This window comes from Cygnus atratus, chromosome 1, assembly GCF_013377495.2.
Source record: "Cygnus atratus isolate AKBS03 ecotype Queensland, Australia chromosome 1, CAtr_DNAZoo_HiC_assembly, whole genome shotgun sequence".
NCBI lineage: Eukaryota > Metazoa > Chordata > Aves > Anseriformes > Anatidae > Cygnus > Cygnus atratus.
The window spans coordinates 127,301,674-127,323,102 of record NC_066362.1 but is presented as its reverse complement, the minus strand read 5'-3'; the positions used below and the strand labels follow the sequence as shown (position 1 = coordinate 127,323,102).

General features: G+C 48.1%; 2 protein-coding genes across 4 annotated transcripts in view; both read left to right on the top strand.

Annotated features, from left to right (window-relative positions):
* BEND2 (BEN domain containing 2) overlaps positions 1–21,429 on the top strand; it is a 446,678-nt gene that overhangs the window by 143,626 nt on the left and 281,623 nt on the right. The gene's annotated exons all lie outside the window — the stretch shown is intronic.
* The window catches only part of RAI2 (retinoic acid induced 2), a 35,785-nt gene that overhangs the window by 9,105 nt on the left and 5,251 nt on the right, over positions 1–21,429 (top strand). Inside the window, exon 1 of one of the 3 annotated variants that reach the window (XM_035542262.2) lies at positions 7,874–8,099. The exons of 1 other annotated variant lie outside the window; for it this stretch is intronic. The gene's annotated coding sequence lies outside the window, so the exon portion shown is untranslated. Of the gene's footprint in view, positions 1–7,873; positions 8,100–18,895; positions 18,968–21,429 lie in introns of those variants that run through there. One more of the 3 variants, XM_035542264.2, reaches the window with a different exon arrangement.

Genomic DNA, 21,429 nt, shown 5'->3' with positions numbered 1-21,429 from the left:
GTGGGTTCTGGCATGGCCCTGTATTTGTGCCTGTTCTGCCTCCCCTTCCCATGGGGAGGTGAGTAAATTTAGGAAAGGGGTTGTCGCCGCGCTGCTGTGGTTGTGTTTTCTCAGCCCAGGGTGGGAGAAAGGTGAGATGAAGCCGTCTCTGAGCCCTGGTTGTGCCATCATTTCCATCGGCTTCCAATCTCTGCAAAAAAAATAAAGTAATAAGGCCTTTGCTGGTCCATATGAAAGCAATAACAAAACTCAGAACTGACATCTGAAAGGACCAGCCTGGTCCATGCTTTCTGCTTGTTACCGTGGTGAAAGCGTATATCCACATACCATCCCGTGGTGGGCATGCTCTTGTGGTCTGTGTTACATGGCTCCTACAGGGCTGCTTGCACTGAACATTTTTTAGACTGGAAGTTGTAAATAAAAGAACCTGGAATCTTTTTTTTTTTTCCTTAATAATACTTGGAATGGTTTTCAATGTCTTACAAAAAAAAATGCTCAAAGTGACTTCCAACAAGCAAGAGAAAAAAAAAAAAAAGCCTGCCATCAACTATTTCTGGCTTCTGTTAACAAACAGAACAAAAACCCAACAACAGTCTCATAGCACTTCAGGACTGTTTTTCAACTAGCGACAACCCTATCCTGTTTAAACTTTCAATTTGGACACAATTATTATTTCTTTGTAAATACACGCCTTCAGTTTCCTTCAAAATACAGTTTGAAGCCAGCAATACTTTTAGTAAAATTGGACTTCAAGAAATGAATGTATAAGCTGTTGTTCAACCGGTTTTCAGGATTTCTTAGCTTAATGGTGGGGCAGTGCTGCACGGTACTTCGATTTCTCTCTTGCCTGTTACCCAAGAGACAGCCCTTTTCCAACCCGAATTCTTGCTACATCAGCTACATGCTGTTTATCTTCCCTTGCTCCCTTGGCAGTTATTATTTCTTAATGTGTTAATTGTAGTTCCTGGACCCCAGTGTGTGAGCATGTGTAATGCTCGCTGTAATGATGTGGACGCGTTCTGTAGTTCCTGGAATTGCAGAGAGAAAACGTTATATACGTCCTGGGCACAGGGCATCCAGTAAGGGAAACCAATTACAAGAATTCAAACAGCATAAAAGGAATAAAATGGGTAATTGGGAGGAGTACGCGTTGGGTCTTTTTTTTTTTTGCTTATTCAATTATGATTCTTCCTAGTGCTCTCGCTTTGTGTGATATATTTTTTTTTTAATTAAAACTTGAATTATGTCACTTGCTTTCCACCTTTTAACAATATTTCACTGTAAATTCATTCCTAATAGCAAGTAGTCAGGGGTAAGGAATGGCTTTGCTGAACGATGGGGACTGTTAATTATTAAAAAGAAACCTACGGATTTAAAACAAATTAGAACTCATTAAACCTAGGTCTGCTTCCACACAGACCAGCTGACATGAAAAAGCACATCCACGGGCATGGAAAATCTCCCTTTTTAGCTGACGCATCCCTCATAGAGGTGCGCCTGTGCTGGCAGGGGGTCTGTTTGCTATTTTGGCTCATGTCAGAGATCCCGATCTCTGACCTCAGTTCACAACCTATGGCTCTCCTGCATCGTTCCCATTTTCCTTCCAGCTCTCATGTTAGGCTCAGGGCCACCCAAGGCCATGCACAGAGCAGCCCCACCTTGCTCCTGGAGGTGCTACTGGCCACCAGCAGCTGCAGCCCCCTGGGCTGGCTGTGTGGGTGACCTGGGCCCTGAGCGGTCTGGGTTGGACTGGCTGCTCTGGGTTTAGCAAAAGGGGGAAACACAGGAAAGCTCCATTTCTCTTTCTTTCATTCTTTTGGAGAGGAGGGAGATGTTTGACTTCTACCATGGGGCACTCTTGCCATGACCATGCCAACAGAGTTTGTAGGCTATATCTACTTATTCATGTTTAGACAGGTTGGGGTGGGGTGGGTTGGATTGGGTTGGATTGTTCTGTTTTGGTTTTTGTTTGCTGTCCAAATTTGGCTGTGACCCTTCAGTTGTTTGTTCTTAGAGGCTTTCTGTGAGACCTTATAGAAAATCCCATGGGTTGAGTTCGTTGTTGGACACCATGTACATGTGTAACTACATAATGTTTTAACCTAATTTTCTGATTTTTTTTTAGAGGGAATGGGTGAGTGTGTCCACAGGAAAATTCTAGTAAGGAGAGCAAAAGGTGGCCTGTGACGAGCGTTTGGGAATTTAATTTTACATTCATGGGCATATGGAGTTTGCACCCCAGGATTTGCTGTCTTGCTGAGACATCCCCCAGCTTGTCTCTAGTGTTACTGGGAGTGACACACTCACATCGGGAGAAGCAGCACCCATCCTGCTGGCTAGAAATCAGCAATAACATTTTGACATCTGCGCAACAGTTTAAAATGAATTATTCAGCACATAGATCGTGCTGTTGGAGCAGCCAGCACATCTCTGCCCATTTACTACTGTCAGTCCTTGGTGGAGATATCACTGGTGCCAGTGGGAAGGGAGCACATGGGCTGGGGGTAGATTTTGGCCCATAGCCTGGAACAGCATTTGACAGCACCCCTGCAGAATATGATAGGAATAATCTGCTTCACCACCGGCAAAGACCCAGAGACAATGCCGGTCTGCTGCTTCTCTTGGAGTATTTTAAATAAGTGATGGAAAAAAAGGCCTTAAAAATTAAATCTTTAGTAGTTTGGGCTGCTCATGTTATGCTTTAGAGGGTGAAACCTGTGCGTAAATGTGGTGAAATTAGTGCCTTTCATGTGCCTCTCCAGAAACACCGAGCATCTCGTGCCCGCGGGGAGCAGGCCCAGAGCATGGCCCAGCAGCAGGCCCGGGCCGGCCCCCTGCTTCTCCCCAGTCAGAGGGCTGGGTTGAAGTGCTAATTCCTCTCAGCAAAGAAAATTCATGAGATTCACAGTGTAACAGCATCTCATTTGGAAAAACGATTCAAACTGCTATGAGAACACGCTTTGGGGAACTGCAGGTGGGGGGGCTGGGAGCAAGCACAGATCAGCTGAACAACAGCAGAGACCAGGGCTGCTCAAGGCAGGCGTTCAGGAGAAGAGGTGGGCATTTAGCTTGGATTTAGCTTCCTAATTCAGCACAGTCCTCTGAATTAAAGCAGTGTGTGTGTTGTGAGAGCCTGTCATCTGTTATTTCACACGATGCCTGTTCCCTGTAGCTGCATTTTAAATATAAATGCAGAACGCAGGATGGAAGCGTTCATTGCTGTGGGTTATTGGCGTTTCATCGCCTTCCCTTAAGAACTATGCTATAGCTGCCCACTGATCATTTATTCAGTAGGCAAAAATTTGGGAGCAGTGTGCAGCAAAATCATCTGCCTGTCATTGTCTATGTTCTTGTCCTTGTCTGTTGCCCATGTGCGGGTGGCAGAGCCCTGGCACAGGCTGCCCAGAGAGGCTGTGGGGTCTCGTCCTTGGAGACCTTCAAAAGCCGCCTGGGCCTGGGCCTGTGCAGCCTGCTCTGGGTGTCCCTGCTTGGGCAGGGCTTGGAGCAGGTGAGCCCAGAGGTCCCTGCCAGCCTCAGCCACGCTGTGAGCCTGTAATTCTTCAACAGGCTGACTAAAAGAACAGCTTTCCACAGTTTCTACTGTATCTTCTGTACATATGTAACAAATAATACCCTCCTGTGTAAGTAGCTGTACTTGGAAAGGAAAGACATACGTACTATCCAGGTGACTATAAAACAAATGGCTAGCGTGCATTAAAGTTCTTGTGGAGGAAGGCGTATCTATTGAGAAAAGACACTTAAGCACCTAATGAAAGTTAAGCAGATCCTTATGTCTACTGAAGTCAGTAGCATTTAAGCACTACTGTATCTTTCATGAAATAGGGACATATGTACTGATAGCAGCACAATAGCTGTAAGGCTGGAGCTAAAGGTTTTTGAATCCCTGTGTGTGTGTGTAGCTTTACTCTCAGCATCCCTGAGGGCTCTGCAGTTAACTGGCAGAAATTAAATCATGATAAATACCTTGCAGCTCTTGATACCCTGGTGCAGGTCTTCGGCTGGAGGTGGGGCGATGCATACCCATCTGCTATTTGGCACTAGTAGTCCTGCAGCCAGTGTTTCCAGAGGTGCGAGCTGGTGCTTGGTCATGCAGCCAGCACGTGGGTACGTGTGTGCCGTATTTCTGTAGTCTGTGCTAGCTTTTTGTGCATCTGCCATCACCAAAGTGCCTGCACCTTCTTGCCATCTTTGATCTACTCACCGTCACTGCGCTCCCTGGAGGCAGAGGAATATTATCCCCCCTTGGCAGAGAGCAAGAAGAGGCACAGAGAGATGTCAGGTCGGATTTTAAAAGTTATTTTCACATCCAGATACGTGGAGACACCTCGGGGGGGATTTTTCCAGACCTTGTGTCTGTGTATTACAGGCCATGTCTGCCTACGAACCCGGCTTGCTCGACCTTACGTGGGAGGTTCGTGGCGGGGGACGTGAAGGTGCATTTCCCCGCTTGAGAAACCTACCTGGCTACTGTGTGGGAGGAGGTGAGGGACAAGGGACGTGCAGAGGACCGAAAGAAAAGGCACGAGGGTAAACAGCCAAAGTAATGTATGTATGAGGGCGAGGAGCGCTGCGTGCTTTTGTCGCCACTCCATTGGAAGGATGTGTGCAGCCTGTGAGTATCCATTAATTAGTGATGCGGTTGCTCCGTGCTGGTGTCAACAAAACCTTAATAGTACATGATACCAGTCTGTGATTACTTCCTTTTTTTCACATCCCCTCGTGAAGATGCGTGTCTCTCAGTGAGTGCAGTTGTGCCCTGCGTACAATGTATGTCACTGTGGCTGATTATGTAGGAAAGGGACTGTAAAATTGTTCAGCAGCTAGTTACCTCCCATGTTGTTTTTCCTTATAAAAGTATCTTAGATATGCAGTACTTTCTTGCACACACAAAATAATCAACACTTTTCTTTCTTTTGGAGAAACATGCTAATTCTTAAAATGGCTCCTGCCCAGGCATTGCTGGCTACACTTAGTGCCTGCAGTGCGATGGGTTAGCAACAACAACAGCAAAGGCTCTCCTTCATTTCCTTTATATGCACATCGTGCAGCTTTTCAAACAGTGCATCAAACAACACCGACTGGAAATTTCCAGGCCCATTTCCTGTCTGGTGCATGCTCATAAAGCAGGATTGTCTGTACAGTACGTAGCTGCAGTACTGCAGAAAGTCAATAAAGAGCTGACCACCTCACCTCTATCAAAAGCAGTTGAGAAACCCTGCCTCATCTGCCTTATTAAAACCACACTTGACTCCTGCAGAGAGACATAGCTGGAAACCTGGAAGAGAAGGAATAAAAGGAGGCTGAGCTTGCAGTGAGTATTCTCCATCTAGGTCCTGCAGTAAGGTTAAAGAGTGTTTATTGTAAAATGAACCAAAAAGGCAGATTCATTAAAATGTTGCATAAATGTGGGCATTTTGCTGGAACTTCTGACTCTCCCACATACGGTATGACACAGAGATAAGACGATTCGTTATTGCAGCAATGAGTAGATTTAAATAGCTCCCTAATGGATTTGTATTTTCAATTTAGGGATGTATATGCATATATACGTGCACGTGTGTATGTACTTATTATTTGTAAGAAAGGGCATGTTGTAGAAATAGATATGAGAGGTAGGATTTATGCTGCAAAACGTATTTTAGTGTGCTTGAAAGGCTGCTTATTTTTTTATTCCTTATATAAGAGTAATCGATTGAATGTTTGCCAAGCTTTCAGTAGGATCCATCAGGAGACCCCACCCCCACCTTCTCAGGGCCTGCTAGCTTTTTCTCACCTTAAAATGAAAAAAAGAAAGAACTTTAACAGAAAGATCATTGCTTTAGCTTAATATTGTAAGATTTCAGAGATTGAATTTTCTGATAGTAATGAAATGAACCCTGAGTTGTGCCATGAATTTGATTGCAGCTAATTTGATTTTTCAGATGCTCAACAAAGCTAGCCCATTAGCTTTAGCCTCACATACTTTGGATTTGTACAAAGCGGTATTTATATATATATATGTATATATAATATGAAAATCTCTCTGGTAACTCAGTTGTTTGTAACAATTAGTGTCAGTAAGTAGTTACTAACTATAGCGCTGTTGTAAGCAGTATCCGGTGCGTTGCTGACCATTAATCGTGCTGTGTTTATTGCTTTCGTAGCACAGGGTTGGTTTGTCTTTTCACAAGGAAAAACAGTGCTGAACATTTCAGCAAAGAGACATACACAAGCTCTGTCCTGCAGCTTTTTCCAGTTCAGATCTTAATGAGACCAGTCATATGAATAGGAGCGACTCGTGTCAGAAAGGATTTTTTGGCCGAAATTCACAATTTCTATTTATTTGATGTGCCTCCGCAGGCTGCAGAGTGAAGTGCTCCTGTTGTCAGTGTTTGCCAAGAGGGAATAATCACGGGGTGGGGCATCCCCCAAGACGGTCCCAGTGTCTTGCCTTTTCTCTTTACACTGTTTACTCTTGTTCAGCAGTTAATAAGGTGATGGAAGATAGCCTTTTATATGTATATATATAATATATAAGCAACTTCAGATAAGAAAGTATTTGGTGATGTCAGAAAACTAATGGCATAAGGCCACAGATAACCAGGAATAGCGTTGAAGAGTTGATCGTGTCGGGGGGAAACAGAAGGAGGGTTCTGCAGCTGGGGGAGATTGGTCACTGTGGGAAAAATTAAGGAGGATGCTGTTTACAGGACGGGGGATTAAGAGGAACCAGGGAGGGAGGAGGTGAGCCGCGGGGCCACGCAAGTTGGGAGCGATGCCGAAAGTTTTCCAGGCGATGGCCAAAAGTTGAGCTGCAGAGGAGACAACTGCCATGAGCTGCTCATCGCCCAGGGAGCTGCAAAAGGTGATCCTTGATGCAAAAGGGGCTGCACTGCCACTACCTTGGGATAATTTGGAGGCGTCATGTCTGACATTTCTCAGGCAGTGCTAGCTAGAAAGGAAACAATTTTACACATCAGCAATTTCTTATGATTAATAATATTATCCTGCCTTAATTGAAAAATGGGCTGGGGCCCTTATGAAAAAAATTAAGCTGCAGGAATTAGTATCTAACCTCTTTATGATGAATGTATATTTTTACACGCTGCATATTACTGTCTGTGCTTTTAGAAATAATGCAGTGTATTGTAATAAAAAATCGTCCTGTGTTGTTTGTAGTTGCGTGGCACCGTGCTGTCTGGCTGACTTGACTTTAAGAGCCCAAATGCTCGGGTAGAGTCAGTGTGAGGATGCCGAAATCCTTTTAGAGGGAATTTATGTACAAATAGGAGAGTGATGTGCAGGCTCCGGGCTTTGCTATCAGTTGTTATTGCTGAGAGATATTCACAGGCAGCTAATGCCAGACATAGCATTAGCGATAGTCAGCGTCAGTGCCTTTGTGGAAAGTCGGTAATAAAATAAGAGAGGGCTCCTGTTTGCGTGATTTTTAAACATCAGTGAATCATTTTACACAGCAAGTCAATTGCTGCTGGGATGAGTTTGTGCAAGGGTCTTTGTGAACCACTTTCTCTACCTAAACAAAGCTGGAGAGGGAGCAAAAAAGCTGCTGCCGAAGGAGGGGAGGTCTGCTGTGCCCGGCGAGGAGCTTCAGCCGCCTTCTCCTCGGAGGACCACAGCTTCAGCAGCCCCCGGGGAGAGCGGCTCTGAAAGCACAGAAATGTGCGAGACGCAAGCGTAGCACCTCGAAGTGCAGACGCCCTAATCCCCCCACCCAGAGCTTGTAGATACTCCCATTAGCTTCAGTGCTGCCAACCCAAACACTGGAGCGTAATGAGTCAAATCTCCCTGGAAACCGTGCGGTGAAGAACCTGTGCGTCTGGAGTCACTGGTGCTGCTGTGTGTCTCCGGCAGACAGGCGCGAGAAGCTCTCCTCCTCCTCCACCTCCTCCTCCTCCTTCACGTCCTCCTCTTCCTCCTCCCTCTCCTCCTCCTCCTCCTCCTCCTCCTCCTCCCTGGGGGAGCTGCGATGGCCGCGCTGCGCAGGGAGAGCTGTAAGGAGGAGGAAAGGCCGGGCTGGGAGCGAGGTGGAGGATCGGCGGGTGCAGGATGCTCGCCTGAGGACTCAGCCAGGATCAAAGGTCTGTTTGGCTACCTTCTCCTTTGTGTTTCGGCCAGTGTCCCTGTTAACACAGACAATGGGGAAGTCTGTGTTAAAGTGCTTCCTTCCATCCCTCCGTCCTTCTCCCCCCTCCCGCCCCCGTGTTCTTCGTCCCTGGAGGAAACGCTCATCTCTGCCAAGATCCTGCCTCGCAAAAGTAAACAACGTGAAATTACAATAAAATGTTGTGATTTGCTGGGCCTGACGCTCGGGAGCTGCACAACAGAGAATTATAAAAAGGATCGTCTATAGATAGCCTCCGTGAGAGAGAAAATGTCTTTCATCTTGAGCGGGTTTCAGAACCGAGCACGAGGACAGGGTGGAAGAAGAAGAAGGGATTTCTTCCCCAAACCGTAAGGTCCTTAGGAGGTTTACAGTGCAGCATCTGTCGACGGCTCGCTGACACATCGGTGGTTGGCCGTCGCACAGTACTGCCAATATATGGGGCTCTGCCCTTGTGTGCCCATACGTGCTGTCGTTGCTTGATGTTTTAGGACCCGATAGTGCGCTGCAAGCCCCCCCAGATGAATAACATGAGCTGAAACTTGTTTCCTCCAGGGTTCTTCCAAATAGTTCAAACTGCAGCAACCCTAAATGGAGGTGTAATCCCCGGGAGATGAGCTGCCTTGGACGCTTGCCAGTTTAGCAGGCTGGGTAATCTGCACTGTCATCAAGATTTGCGGATTAGCTTTAGTGAAGCTAGTTGGCTTTGACATTTCATTAGGGAAGTTTTCGGTAGTTTTTCATCCCTGGTCTTTCTGCTGTAAAATATAGATGATGTAGTTTTGTTATCCTTACACCTTTTAACATTTGTGCAAGTCGATACCGGGACTGCAAACATCTCTTATCCACTGAGGATTTTTTAAATCATTGCTTGTTTAGGAAAGGCTAACTGGGTCAAAGGCTAATTTTGTAAAGGATCTGCTTTCCCCAGTGCTAACCAATAAATTTTCATCTGGGTAATGTAAGTTACCAAAATGTTACCTCCCAAAGAAGGGATAAAAGCAAACGCTACTTATCCTATAGCCTGCAAGTATTTCGAAAAGTGAACCAGAGTATCAGTAAAATGGCCACTCATCAAGGTCTCACAAGAACCTTAGAGGACATTTATTTAAAAATCAAAATGCTAAGTTTAGAGGAAAGAACTGTGCGTGTGAGAAGGCCGCATGTAGCAGTGACAGCGTTGTAAATTGTCTGGAGGGTTCAAGGGACCGGGGAAGGACGCTGTGTCCTGAAGTCACTTGTTCCCAGCAGAGACGTCTCCGCTGATAAGAGCCAGTTGTTGTTTGCGATGACAATGATCGAGGAGGACAAGGTAAAGGCTCACCCCGTGAGCTCCTGCAGCGTTTTTCAGAAACCAGGATGTAGCCTGCCTTATTTATCATAGCTAGAAGCGTGCCAAGGTTTTTTGCCTGCTGTAGAGCATGGGTGCTTGTCCTTGGAGCTTCTTTTGCAATCTCCCTAATGCCTTCCCAACCTGTTCTCCACAAATGCACCCACGGGTGTGATACTTTTGGGGAAGCCAGGAGGGGTTCATCACACCAGGCCTGCGAGGGGTCAGCAGGGACAGCAGGCTCCACCTTGCAGCAGGGGTCTGGGAGGAGGAGAGAGGTCCTTGTCCTTTGGCCATGCTGCCTTCTCGTTTCTGCCTTGCTCCCCTTTGCTGGTACCGGCTGGCATCCCGTGCCTTCCTGCCTGCCTGTGCTTCTGTTGCAAAGCCTCTGAAGCTGTGAGTGAAAAGTAAAATTCAGGTAAAAAATTATTTACCTTGCTCTACTCAGACTAAAAAATACAAGTAGAGTTTACATAAATGTTGGACAGAATTTTTTAGAGCTCCAGCAATTATCCATCATTTATGTCATGGTAAACTGAATGTGAAGAGACCTTTGTAGATCTGGAATAACAAGTAGTTGAATTGAACCGCTGCAGAGTATTTCTGTGAGAATTTATTTTAGTGAGAGGGGCACGTACAATCAGCAGAAATGCATCCTACATAAAGGGCTAAACACCTTGCAAATGTAGAGGTCTTGATTTGGGATAAAGCAGCATTTCCTGCAATGTGCATTCCTGCAGTCCAAAAGATGGAGAAAGAGAGTATAAGTGTGCGTGTGTGTGTGCACGTGCAGGTACATACTGTTCCTGTTGAAGGCAAACATCAATTTTGATGATCTGAATATTGATATAGCAGTTTAGAAATAGTCTGTCCAGGGAAGGTGTTTGCACTGTTGTATTTACCAGCCCAATGAAATCAGACAACCTTTCAATCCATAAATCACAGTACAGTATTTGCCAATCCAATTTCTACGGTTGCACTGAGCAAGCAACGCTATCCAAAGAACGTTATTTAATCAAAGTAATAAAACCGAAAAACTGTATTGATTCTCCTTTGGGTTTTTCAGGTTCTTGTTAATTTTGGCCTTAGAATATATGTTGATGTTTTTCAGCTTCCATTTTAGTTAGTTACTTTATTTCTAAGATTGGAGGCTTTTTGCTAAATCATGGTAACCCTTTGCTGTAAAGCTTGGGACGTTCTCCTTGGTGTTTACAGGTTGAGTGTAACACACCTTTTCTAACCATTTTTGCTGTTTTGCTGATTTGAGAATTTGAGAATTTGAAGCACAAAGTGGGTTTACGCAGGCCACATGAATTTCTGGCTTCAAGGCAACGATATGAAATTTTGAATGGCTTAGTAAAGTAGAAAAGTAAAAACCATGCATTTAAAGTTGGTTTTCAGTCATCTCAAGGTAGTTTATGGTGTAAGAACGACTCCAGTGCAATATTCTCTTCTTCCAGTAGACAAAATCCAAGGGGATTTTATGTGGGAGTGACTACAGACAGAAAGTAGCGTATTTTTTTCAGGAGCCTTAAACATTGCCTTTGATATATTTTCAGTCAGTGCAACCTCGTCTCCTGTTATTTTAGCTGACAACAGTGCCCTGGGACTCCAGTTAGACGCTTGCTGCCACTGTCCGACCACTTCCTTCAGACCTTCACACCCAGACCTTGGGGAGCCCAAGGAGGGCTGTGGAAGAGCGCGTGGGTCTGCCCGAGGAAGCCTTTTTGCCTGACCTGCCTTTTTTGTAGTGTGGCCAAGACGCCACAATTCTTCTCCAACTTTCAAAGTTATGGTAATTCATCACTTCCTCAGTTGTGGCCAGAGGTATTTTTCATCCGTCTTCGGCAGCTGTTGGAGAAAGACAGTAGACATCTCACAGTGAGGCTTGGTTCTGCAAGCTAAGGGCGTTGCATCAATCAGTGGCCCTTTATTTTCACTCCCTTTGTATCTTCCCCAGTAAACTCAAATTTCCATCCCCTCTGTTTCAGGTGTTCTTTACAGCTTCGTGCATCTTATCCCTTGTGTCAGCAGCTCTAGTTTTTTTTTTCCTCAGTTCCCCTCTTCATCTTCCCTACAGCAGTCACACTTTTTTTTTTTTGGACATTTTCCTGCCCAGAGGTCCCTGTGTAGGGCCCCGCACCATCTCACTCTTTGCAGCAGGCACCGTGTGTCCCCAGAGCTGGGTCCTCCTGGTCTCACTGTTGGTGGCAGGTCTCCATGTGCTCCCACTTCCTTCCACTGCAGCCACTCCTGGGGATAAATCATGAGGAACATCAACGGAGTGGTCTCTCCTGGGAGGATGTGCGAAGGATGAGATGAGTGGTGGTGTTTGGTGACTGCTATCAAGTGGTCCTTTGATCTGGAGACAACCCAGAGGTCCTTGCAGTTCTGCGATGCAGATGTCAGGAGCTCTTCATCTTATCCCCCTTCCCTCTCTTTCTGCCCCTTGCTTCAGTTTTTTGGGACGTGCTTCTGACCCCGTGGGCCAGGTGTCCTGGCTGCTCACTGAGGTAGCTGCGCTCCTGGAGTCCATCCAGTACGCCTCTCCGAAGCTGTTCCGCAGAAGTCCCACCACATTGAAGGCAGAGCTTCACAGCCTGTGGGGCCTAATATTAGGGCTAAATGCATTTTTCCCTCAGGATCAGCAGCAGACTTCTGAGGTGGTTGAGGAGAAGAAACTGGTCACGCTTACCTGCAAGAATCCCAAACCTGTATGCAATCCTTTTTTCCAGCCATATTTGCAAGGAAAGGGGTGCAAGTGATTTCAAATCATCTGAAGGATGATGTGGCAACCTGACCTTGTAAATGTGCTGAAAAACGGTTGTGTGCAGACACTTGTGCTCGCTGGTCAGCATGGTTGTCATCCCTGGCTTAAAAACAGCTCTTGTTTTTTCTTTGTTTTACCCCCCAAATTTACTCCCCGACGGAAGCTGTGCCTGTCGCATGTTTAAAACAGATTTTCTTCACTGTGCGTATGGAGGAAGGTAGAGGAAGTGATAAATCTCTAAAACCAGTGTGATAAAACAAATCATCTCTAAGGGCCAGACACTGAGCCTTTCCCTCACTCAGTGCCTTGGTCTGTGGCTGCCCCACCGACGGTAAGGTGACCACTGCTTCAGCGGGACGAAAGTGCCAGAAGATGGCTCTCGTCATCGGGCAGGGATGCCAGGGAGTGAAGCTGTACGTCACCAAATCCAGCGAGTGACTGGGGTGCCATCTGCCAGCGACAAATAGATTTGGGGAACTGGAGGAAGAAAATCCACCGTGGTTGGAAGAAAATAAATAACAACTTTGGGGGGGTTGAGAATTTATGGCTTTTCTTCCCGCTAATGATCTGAAGAAAATCCATCATCCTTCCTCCCCGGTTTTGACACGGGAAATACTTTGTAGTTAGTTATTTCCTGCACTCCCTGTTAGCATCAGATCGATAACAGGGTCAAACTACCAACTACACGCTCGCCCCTTTCTTTCCCCGTGCTGCTGCTGCTTGGAGCTGGGGAGCAGCTGGCTGCAGATCTCAGCGGTGCGGCTTCTGCAGCCTCATGTGTCCGTGACGCCGATGCCCTGCGAACTGCGGGACAGCGGTTCAGTTTCTCTCCTAGAAGCTCTGGGCCACCTCTGGGCAGGCACCGAAGGGCTCCAGCGGAGGCTGGAGAAGAAACAGCGGATGCTTTCTGCTTGCCATCGTCCCCCCGCTGCCGCAGACCATCTGCGAATCTCCGAGGCGTGCTCGTCTCCTGAGTCACATCCGTGTCACCCACCGGGCAGCGTGGTGCTGGGGGAGGTTGTTCTCGCATCACAGGGATATTTTTGGGCTTTCTTCTCATTGTGACCTTTCAGCCTCCTACCACATTTCCTGTGAGAATGGGAGCTTGTCCTTTCCTAAACAACGTCTTGGTTTCTTCGGGCATTTTCCAAGACAATATGCATGAAAGGCAAGCTAGGACTGCTGGAAAAACTGTTAGGTGCCTCTCCTGTCTTCTGAACATTACCTGCTTGAATATTTCTGTCCTGATAGACGGGTTTGAGAGTAGACATCAAAACAGGTTTCCTTCTCCCCCACCTTCTGTCATGACCACTGCATGGCCAAGAAATGCCACCTCTCCAGCAGTCGGGCACGCGGGCAGCCCTGCTCCCTGAATGGCAAGTGGACCACCAGCAACCACGTTCTTGATTTTAAACGATGCCATTGAAGAAAATTTCATCCTAATGTTCTAATGCTCTCAGTTCTTTTTTCTATACCTGAAATTGCCAATTAAACAAAATCATTTCTGGTGAGCCAAAAAAAAAAAAAAGTCCTAGCCCCTTTTGAATTAAATTGTAAGCAGGTCTGTTTTCCTCTTGGCTCGGTCAAAAGACTTTTATTTGATAATGTTCAGATTTTTACCCACCAAACACCATAATTCTTTTGGTTTTAATTAAAGATTTTTTTTCCTTTGCACTAGACTGATGCTAAACTGGATTCACTAAATCTTCTTATGCTGTAAGTAGCAGTGACCCAGATAAACACATTTAAAAATTCAACTACTGCAACTACACTGTGTTGCCTTTGTAATATGCAGCGAGAGAAATCTAAAATAATTCTATAAATTTACAAGGGCAGCATGCAGCTTCAAATCATTAAAAGTAGATTCATAGACTAATTTAATTCTTCTAAATTACATGCACAAATCTGCAGGAAAAAAAAAAAGCGTTACTTGGTTTGGAGTCAGATGCTTGAAAGTTACAAAGAGGCCCGTGAAAAAATTACTTTTTCCTTCTGCATCCGTCCTTTTGCAGCGTAACAGAGGCCTTTTGGAAAAGAGGGGCTCGTGTATTTATGAATAGATCCTACTGCAGCCACACAGAGCCATGAACACAGGTAACCACAAAGAGGCTGCATTGCTTTGCTTCTCAGCGCCCAAGCTCGCAGCGCTGGTGGTGTTTTGGTGTCAGGGCTGGATCCAGCCCAGCCAAGCTCACCGCCCGCCCAAAGGCATGGCCTGGGGGAGACGCCATTGACAGACATGGATCAAGACATGGATGTGAAGACATCTTCATTGACTGTATCGAGATGAGGACATCAAGACTCCTCCATTGAATGGATCAAGACATGGACATCAAGACTCCTCCATTGAATGGATCAAGACATGGACATCAAGACTCCTCCATTGACTGTATCGAGACATGGACATCAAGACTTCTCCATTGAATGAATCAAGACATGGACATCAAGACTCCTCCATTGACTGTATCGAGACATGGACATCAAGACTTCTCCATTGAATGAATCAAGACATGGACATCAAGACTCCTCCATTGACTGTATCGAGACATGGACATCAAGACTTCTCCATTGAATGAATCAAGACATGGACATCAAGACTCCTCCATTGACTGTATCGAGACATGGACGTCAAGACTTCTCCATTGAATGGATCAAGACATGGACATCAAGACTCCTCCATTGACTGTATCGAGACATGGACGTCAAGACTTCTCCATTGAATGGATCAAGACATGGACATTGCCAAAGCGCCTTGTTTGCCTAGGTTTAAGCAAACCCTTTCCAAGGCCCCAAAAATTGTGGTTCAACAGTGAGTGACAGGATGCTACGGTGGTTTCAGATGTTAATTTTGTGTGTTTTCTGCCAGATCAGGGGATGGAGGCAGCGTTGGGACAGCCGCCGGTGCCATGGCCTGCCAGCTGGCCACTCAATCCCTGCTGGTCCCCGGGTGCTGGCGGGGAGGGCTGGGGGGCGTCTCGCACCCTATAACTTGCCCAAACGCGGACGTTCACATTTCTTTTGTTTTTGTGAATTTTTAGACCACAGAGTCAGCTGTGTTTACACATGGAAGAAATATATGCTATCGGGGACAATCGGATAATAAACAGCCTTTAATTAGCACAAAAGATGCAATACGACCTAATCCCTCAGTGCCTGTTTAGACAGCCAAACCTAAACAGCAGGGTCCGTCGCCCCACCACACTGCTCTGGGGAGGCCGGGGGGAACCCCAGGCTGCTGCTGCCATCCCAGTACCCACAGCTGGGTGATGGTGAGGGGCTCAACCCAGACCAGGGACCGCATCCTGATCCGGGGATGGTTTGCAGTGGATGAAGATGCTGCCCCCTGTATTCAGTGGGTGCTCAATGGCTTGGGTTTTGAGCAGTTTTTTCTTTTTTTTTGGATTCCTCATAGGTAGATCCAGGCTGTTGAAAGCTGCAAATACAGAAAGGAAGCCAGGGAAAGGAACTTATAACTAACTGCTATAGTTGTTGGTACAAAAGTTCAGCTTTAATCACTACAAGGACAGGTAGGCTTTACTGGATGTACATCCCACTGGTTGACTTCTCTGGAGATTTCCCCCCACATTTAATTAATTTTTGGTAGCAGCATGCTCCCTTGCTTCCTCTGGTTAGCATTAAGTGATAAAACTGCAAATGTCAAATGAATCATCAGTAGCACCCATTGATTTTCCAAGCTTAATCCCAGCACAGAAGACCCTGGGGTGGCAGCGGTACCCCTCGCTGGCAGCTGCCACCCAGACAGGCTTCAGTGGGGCTGACTAGCCCCACAGCCACCCCCAGCACGCCAGACCCAGGGAGACACAATGAGCTAGGGCATGGTTTGGCCATGGAAACTCTTATTTTGTGTGTGGTTTGCTTGGCATCCCCAGAGGAAGAGCCCATGAGGATCTGTTCCTCTGCAGCACAGCATCGCCTCAGCAGGCACCAAGGTGGCCTGCAGGATGAAGACTGACAGCAAAACAATTTGCTCCAGAGCTGCACCAGTGTGCTGAGCCATCCCTGTCCCTCTGGGCGTCTTTCTGTGCTGCCTGCTGAGGCTGAGCAGCACGGCTGAACGCCAAACCTCCCAGCCAGGCTATCAGAGTGGTCCGGCGACGTTCCCAGAGGACTTACAGTCGATGATGATGGATTGCACTGATCCATTAATGCAGCGGTCTCATCTGGGAAAGATGTAATTGCCACTCCATGTCCCACCGTTTCTGTAAGTTTTTCAGCACATGTAATAGCGCACGCCGCGATGAGAAGGGCTGGTGACGAATGCTGCAGTAAATATGTCAGGGGCTCCGCGCCCCATGGCAGCACGCTCCCATCCTGCTGCCAGCCAGCCGTCAGTGAGGTGGGGAAGCGATAATCACAAAATCTGGTGTGACGTTCATTGTGATGGATGCGTTCTCCAAAGGTTTGATGGAAAAGCATGGGCAGTACCGATCTTGTTTCCTCTTGCAATGGACATCTGCAAAATAGGTTTGCGTTGGCTGGTTCCTGGTGTCAGGGAAATAATATTTACTTTTAGACCTCGATGGGAAGGGATGAAGAGGAAATCTGGGGGAGCACAGCTGCAAGGAGCAGCAAGCGGGGCGTGCACCTCCCTGGAGCCATGCTGCTGTAGTCCAGCCAGTGGAAACCTGCTGAAAATCAGTGAGGTCTTCTCATTGCACACATCCACGGAGCAGGGTGGCATCCCATGCTGGTGTTGTCTTGCATTCAGAGGGCTGGCATCTCACGCATGATGGCAGGACCGAGGGAACGGGTCATCTCTGCCTCTCCACATCAGACCAGGAAAGGCTCAGTGCAGCCACCGGGGTGAAAGGCAGCGTGTAAACGGGTGTGAAAGGGAGAGGGAACAATGCCTTTTTCCTCACATCGCAGGAATCCTATGTTTTTCTGTCTTTTAAACAAAATGCCCGTGGCTGCTCACAAATTCTTGCAAGGATGAAAATAAGGGGCTGTTTTTTCTTGAAAGTTTTTCCAAACGCGTAGTTTTAGATGGGGTGGCACAAGAACAGGGCGAGTTTGAAATCTGACGTGGGTGTGCTTTCTGCTTGAGGATCAGTGCCAGCATGATGCTGATGAAATGCTGGGGTTGGTGAAGGGGTCGGTTTGCTCCCCAAACAGCACCGTGGTACTCATGCACCTTGGCACCTGACCATGCCCCTGAGTGAGACCCTGTCCCACAGGAGGAGAGAAGCTGGTGGCTCCATGGTGGATTCCCTGTGCTAGGTCTTCTCATTTTGGGCCTGGATTCAGGTGCTGGTTTTTGACATGCAGGGCTTCGAGGCTGTGCTGCTTATGCTTTCCTGTAGAGCATGACAATATCTGTGTTGCTGATACCCATCAAAGCCACAGGTGGGAATAGGGGGTTGCCATTTTGTGGTAGCTGGGTGGCATGAGTGCCTGTACGTAGCCATGGGCACCTTCTTACCTGTGGTCTTAGGCAGGAACATTTGTACGTCACCAGTAAGGGTCAGCATGCTGTGGAGGGTTCGATTTTTACTTGGTGCTGCTTTTCTTCTGATTCTTTGTTTATTGAAGGCAGGCTGTGTGTTGGGGCAGTGAGAGGTCATGTGAAAGTCTGGCTTTTGGTTGATGTGAGTTTCCCAAGTGTCGGGATTAGCAGTTCCAACACCCACGATGTCAAACTGTAGTCACAAACTGACTTCTGTACATTCATCCCTGTGGCCTCGAGAAAGTCCAGAGAGGGCCAGGCACGTGGAGGTGCTGGGGTGGATGGGGTGCCCGTGGTGCTGCTGGCACCTCCCTTCCTTCTGAGCTGCTGGACCCGTGGAGGGTTGCTCTGGTGGGCATCGCTGGTCAGGAGGCACCTGAAGATGTTGAAACATCGTGGTGCAGTGGGGCCAGGGTTGTGTGTTTCACCTGCAGAAGAACCATAGCAGCTTAAAAATGGATTTTGATTTGATCTGGTTGGCTGAGACAGGGTGACTGGTGCATGTGGGAGTCCCCATCACATGTAGCCAGGAGTGATACGGTCACCTCAGCCAGAAGGGAGAGGCAACGGGGGCAGCCTTCGCCACGCCAGTTCTTGCTGCGGTAATGGGAAAGATCAAGTGAATGCAAGAAAAACATCTGAGCCTGGGATCGGGGAACTGCGTCAGGACAGAACAGCGAGCCGAGGGTTTCTGAGTGGGGAACAATCCTCTGCCGAGGAGCTAATGAGGCTTTGAAGTTGTTTAACTGACATCAAACTCTGAAATCCTTTGCAAGAACTGCAATGCTTTGAGGACTGTTTAATAAAGCTCTTAACTGGGAAAGGAGCAAATATTTTATCAGGCTGAGTGCTTTTTGTTGCGGGTTTGGGGGGAAGCGGGACGGGCAATTACATTTAATTGGTATCCTTCCCCTCCTGTTATCATTGGGGTATCGATTGCTGGGAAAACAGAATGCATGTTTTCTAAAATTTACTGTAAAGTAACGGCTCTCTTGTTTGTTTTGTTTAGCTCTGTGCTCTCAAAACAGCTCATTTTTCTTTGCTTTGCTGGCAAATACAATGTTTTGATTGAAAACGATACCAAATAATCAGTTAAAGGGGATATTTAATGTCAGGAAAAATTGTTTAAAATATTTTTTCCCATAGGAAAATCATGCAGTTCGCTTTTCAAGCCTAAGAAGCCTCTTAAAGCCAGCACGAGCCTCCATTCTCCCTGCGGCCTCGCTCCAAAAGCAAACACGTGGGCGCAGCGCGTGTGTAGGCACCGTGTGGGCCAAGGTATGGTGAACCTCAGGAGTTCCGGTGCAAGCGCTGTCCCATCCAGTTTATCACTTTTAATTTACAATTTTTGAGGCTGCTGCCATCTCGCCACCCCTGCAGGGTGCTGGGGGAGCAGCCAAAGGTGCGCGATGGGGCCAGGAGGCTGGGGGGAAGCAAGGCAGGACTTCCTGGCAGCAAGCATCCCCTGGGAGCACGCATCCGTCCTGTCTGGCTCCCAGGGCGCTGGCAGCGTGTGGGGCACCGAGGCGCCCACCCCAGCGCGGCGCCGCAGCCACTGATGTCCTGGACCCTGGGGAATGCGTGGCGGCGGCGTGGAAGGGGAGCTGTGGCAAAGGGATGCTCCCGCAGCCCTTCTCTGGACAGAAATGGGGACCGTGGAAGCCGCAAGAGCCTGCGAGGTCGAAGGGATGTCACCGGCCTCGGCAGCACGTGACTCAGCAGTAATTACAGCTGGCAAATTTATATTTGTCCTTCGTGTGTCAGGTTTAATGCATCAGATCGCCGTGCGCTGTCTGAGGGTGGGTTGGGCTTGCTGCAGGCTAAGCAGGCTGCTGCTGTCAGGGCGTTTCTGTAGTACGCTAAGGGGGGGGCGAAATAAACCACATCTGGAAAGGTTTTCTTCTCAGAAACTTGGTGCAAGGTCCTTCCCACCACGACAGCCTAGAGGTAGAAGGGATGTGCACTGCAATGTGCGGTGGATGTGAGAGACATGAGCAGCTGGGAATAGCAAGATCAATCTCAAATAATTTCAGAAGGGTCGTGCTTTCAAAGAGCCGGTCTGTACCCAGTCCTATACACTGTGTCACTGGTGGTCATGCTGAGAGTGGGAGGCCTTCAGCAGAGAGTTACACGTGGTTATCAGAATATCCTGCGTGGAGCAGGGGGAGGGAAAATGCACCTGGCAGTGCAGCAGTGCGCCATCTCCATTACGCTTTGGACACGCCACAGTTTTGGCTGTGCAGGGAGTTTTTTTGCAAGGCCTTTCAGTTGGGTGTAAAAATTCACTACAGGTTGAAGTTTGTCAGGCCAACGCTCTGTTCATCCCCCAGCACTTACTGTCTGTCTCGTGTATGTTGCCCTTGGGAGTGAAGGCACCAGTTTCAGGTCTGTGACAGGATTTTTTTTTTTAAATCGGCCTGATTTGTTTTAAAATGAGCAGAAAGTGAGTTCTCTCCTCCCCAGAACAGATTGTGAACTACGGGCTGTTGACAACAGCAGTGCAGTTGGCAAATCTATTACCCTCACCCAGCTCATGCGCAGGCCCGCTCGGTATTTCTCAGCTGAACTCCTTAAAAGACTGAGGCATGATCAGGCAGTCAAAGCGCTGCCTCGCAGAGCGATCACGCTTCATGCCTAAGTGGTGCATGGCCTTGTCGCGGCGCCATCCATTACAGGCCATTTTGTGCTGCCGTAATGATTTGCTTTCCCTCCGGCTCCCCCAGGGCTGAGCAGCCTGGATGGGAGCCGTGACACAAACAGGCTTGTGTCCTGGAGGGATCCATCACGCAGCGGTGGCGCTGGGGAAATAAAAGAGTACCTGTTGCAGTAGCCGCCTCGCATCCTTCTTGCTCCTCGCGCGTCTCCTGGCGTTGTCTGATGAGATGCTTTTATTTCACCTGCCCCTCGACAGCGCCCAGCTCACTGCCCGCCACAAGAAGTAAGGGGCCAGCACAGAGGCACGGGGAGCAAAGGCTGCGGGCATCATGCATCGAGCCCCTTTCTGGAGGTGACAGGGCTGTGTTTGGGGTCTGTCTGTCAGCTGGCAGGAGGACGAAGGGCCGGTTGCCTTAACAGACACCCTGCGGGGGTCTCCTCCTCTCCGAGGGGGTCACCACCAGCCTTCCCAGTGCCTCTGCACCCAGCCAACACGGCAACTCCAGCAGTGAAAGGTGGGGATGTGTTAGCGTGCTGTCGGCTGCGTTGACAACAATGGGAAGCCTTTGCTCCTGTAGGGAGGGCTGCAGTGATACAAAACAAAAGTCACGGGATGCAAGATGATTTATAGGTCCTTGCTCTGTCAGTACGTGCCCTGGTTGCCCCCTTGCTTATTTACCACAGACAGATGCAGCGAGATGGGATGGGCTTTGGCTGCTGAGGACAGGCAGGTCCAGCTTGAGGTCCTTATACAATCCAATTCTCACCCACAAACGCTAAAAACAAGCGGGCTGCGTGCATGGTCTGAGGGTGCACCAGGGCACATGGTGGCGGGGTGGCAGGGGACTGGGGCTCTCAGGAGCTGGTGCTGTGCTCCTGAAGGTCAACATTGAGGACAGGGCTTCTGGCAGGAAGATCAATGGCAGCAAGCAGTGAATTTTGGCAAAGTATTGAAGTCCAAATCTGGCCATACGTTTCTCCCCAGGCTGTTCCATTAGGTCAAGAAATCGAACCGGGCTACGTTGGAGCACCAGGACCATTGCATGAGTTGCATCTGCAGAGGCAGTGTGGAGTGCTGCGGTCCC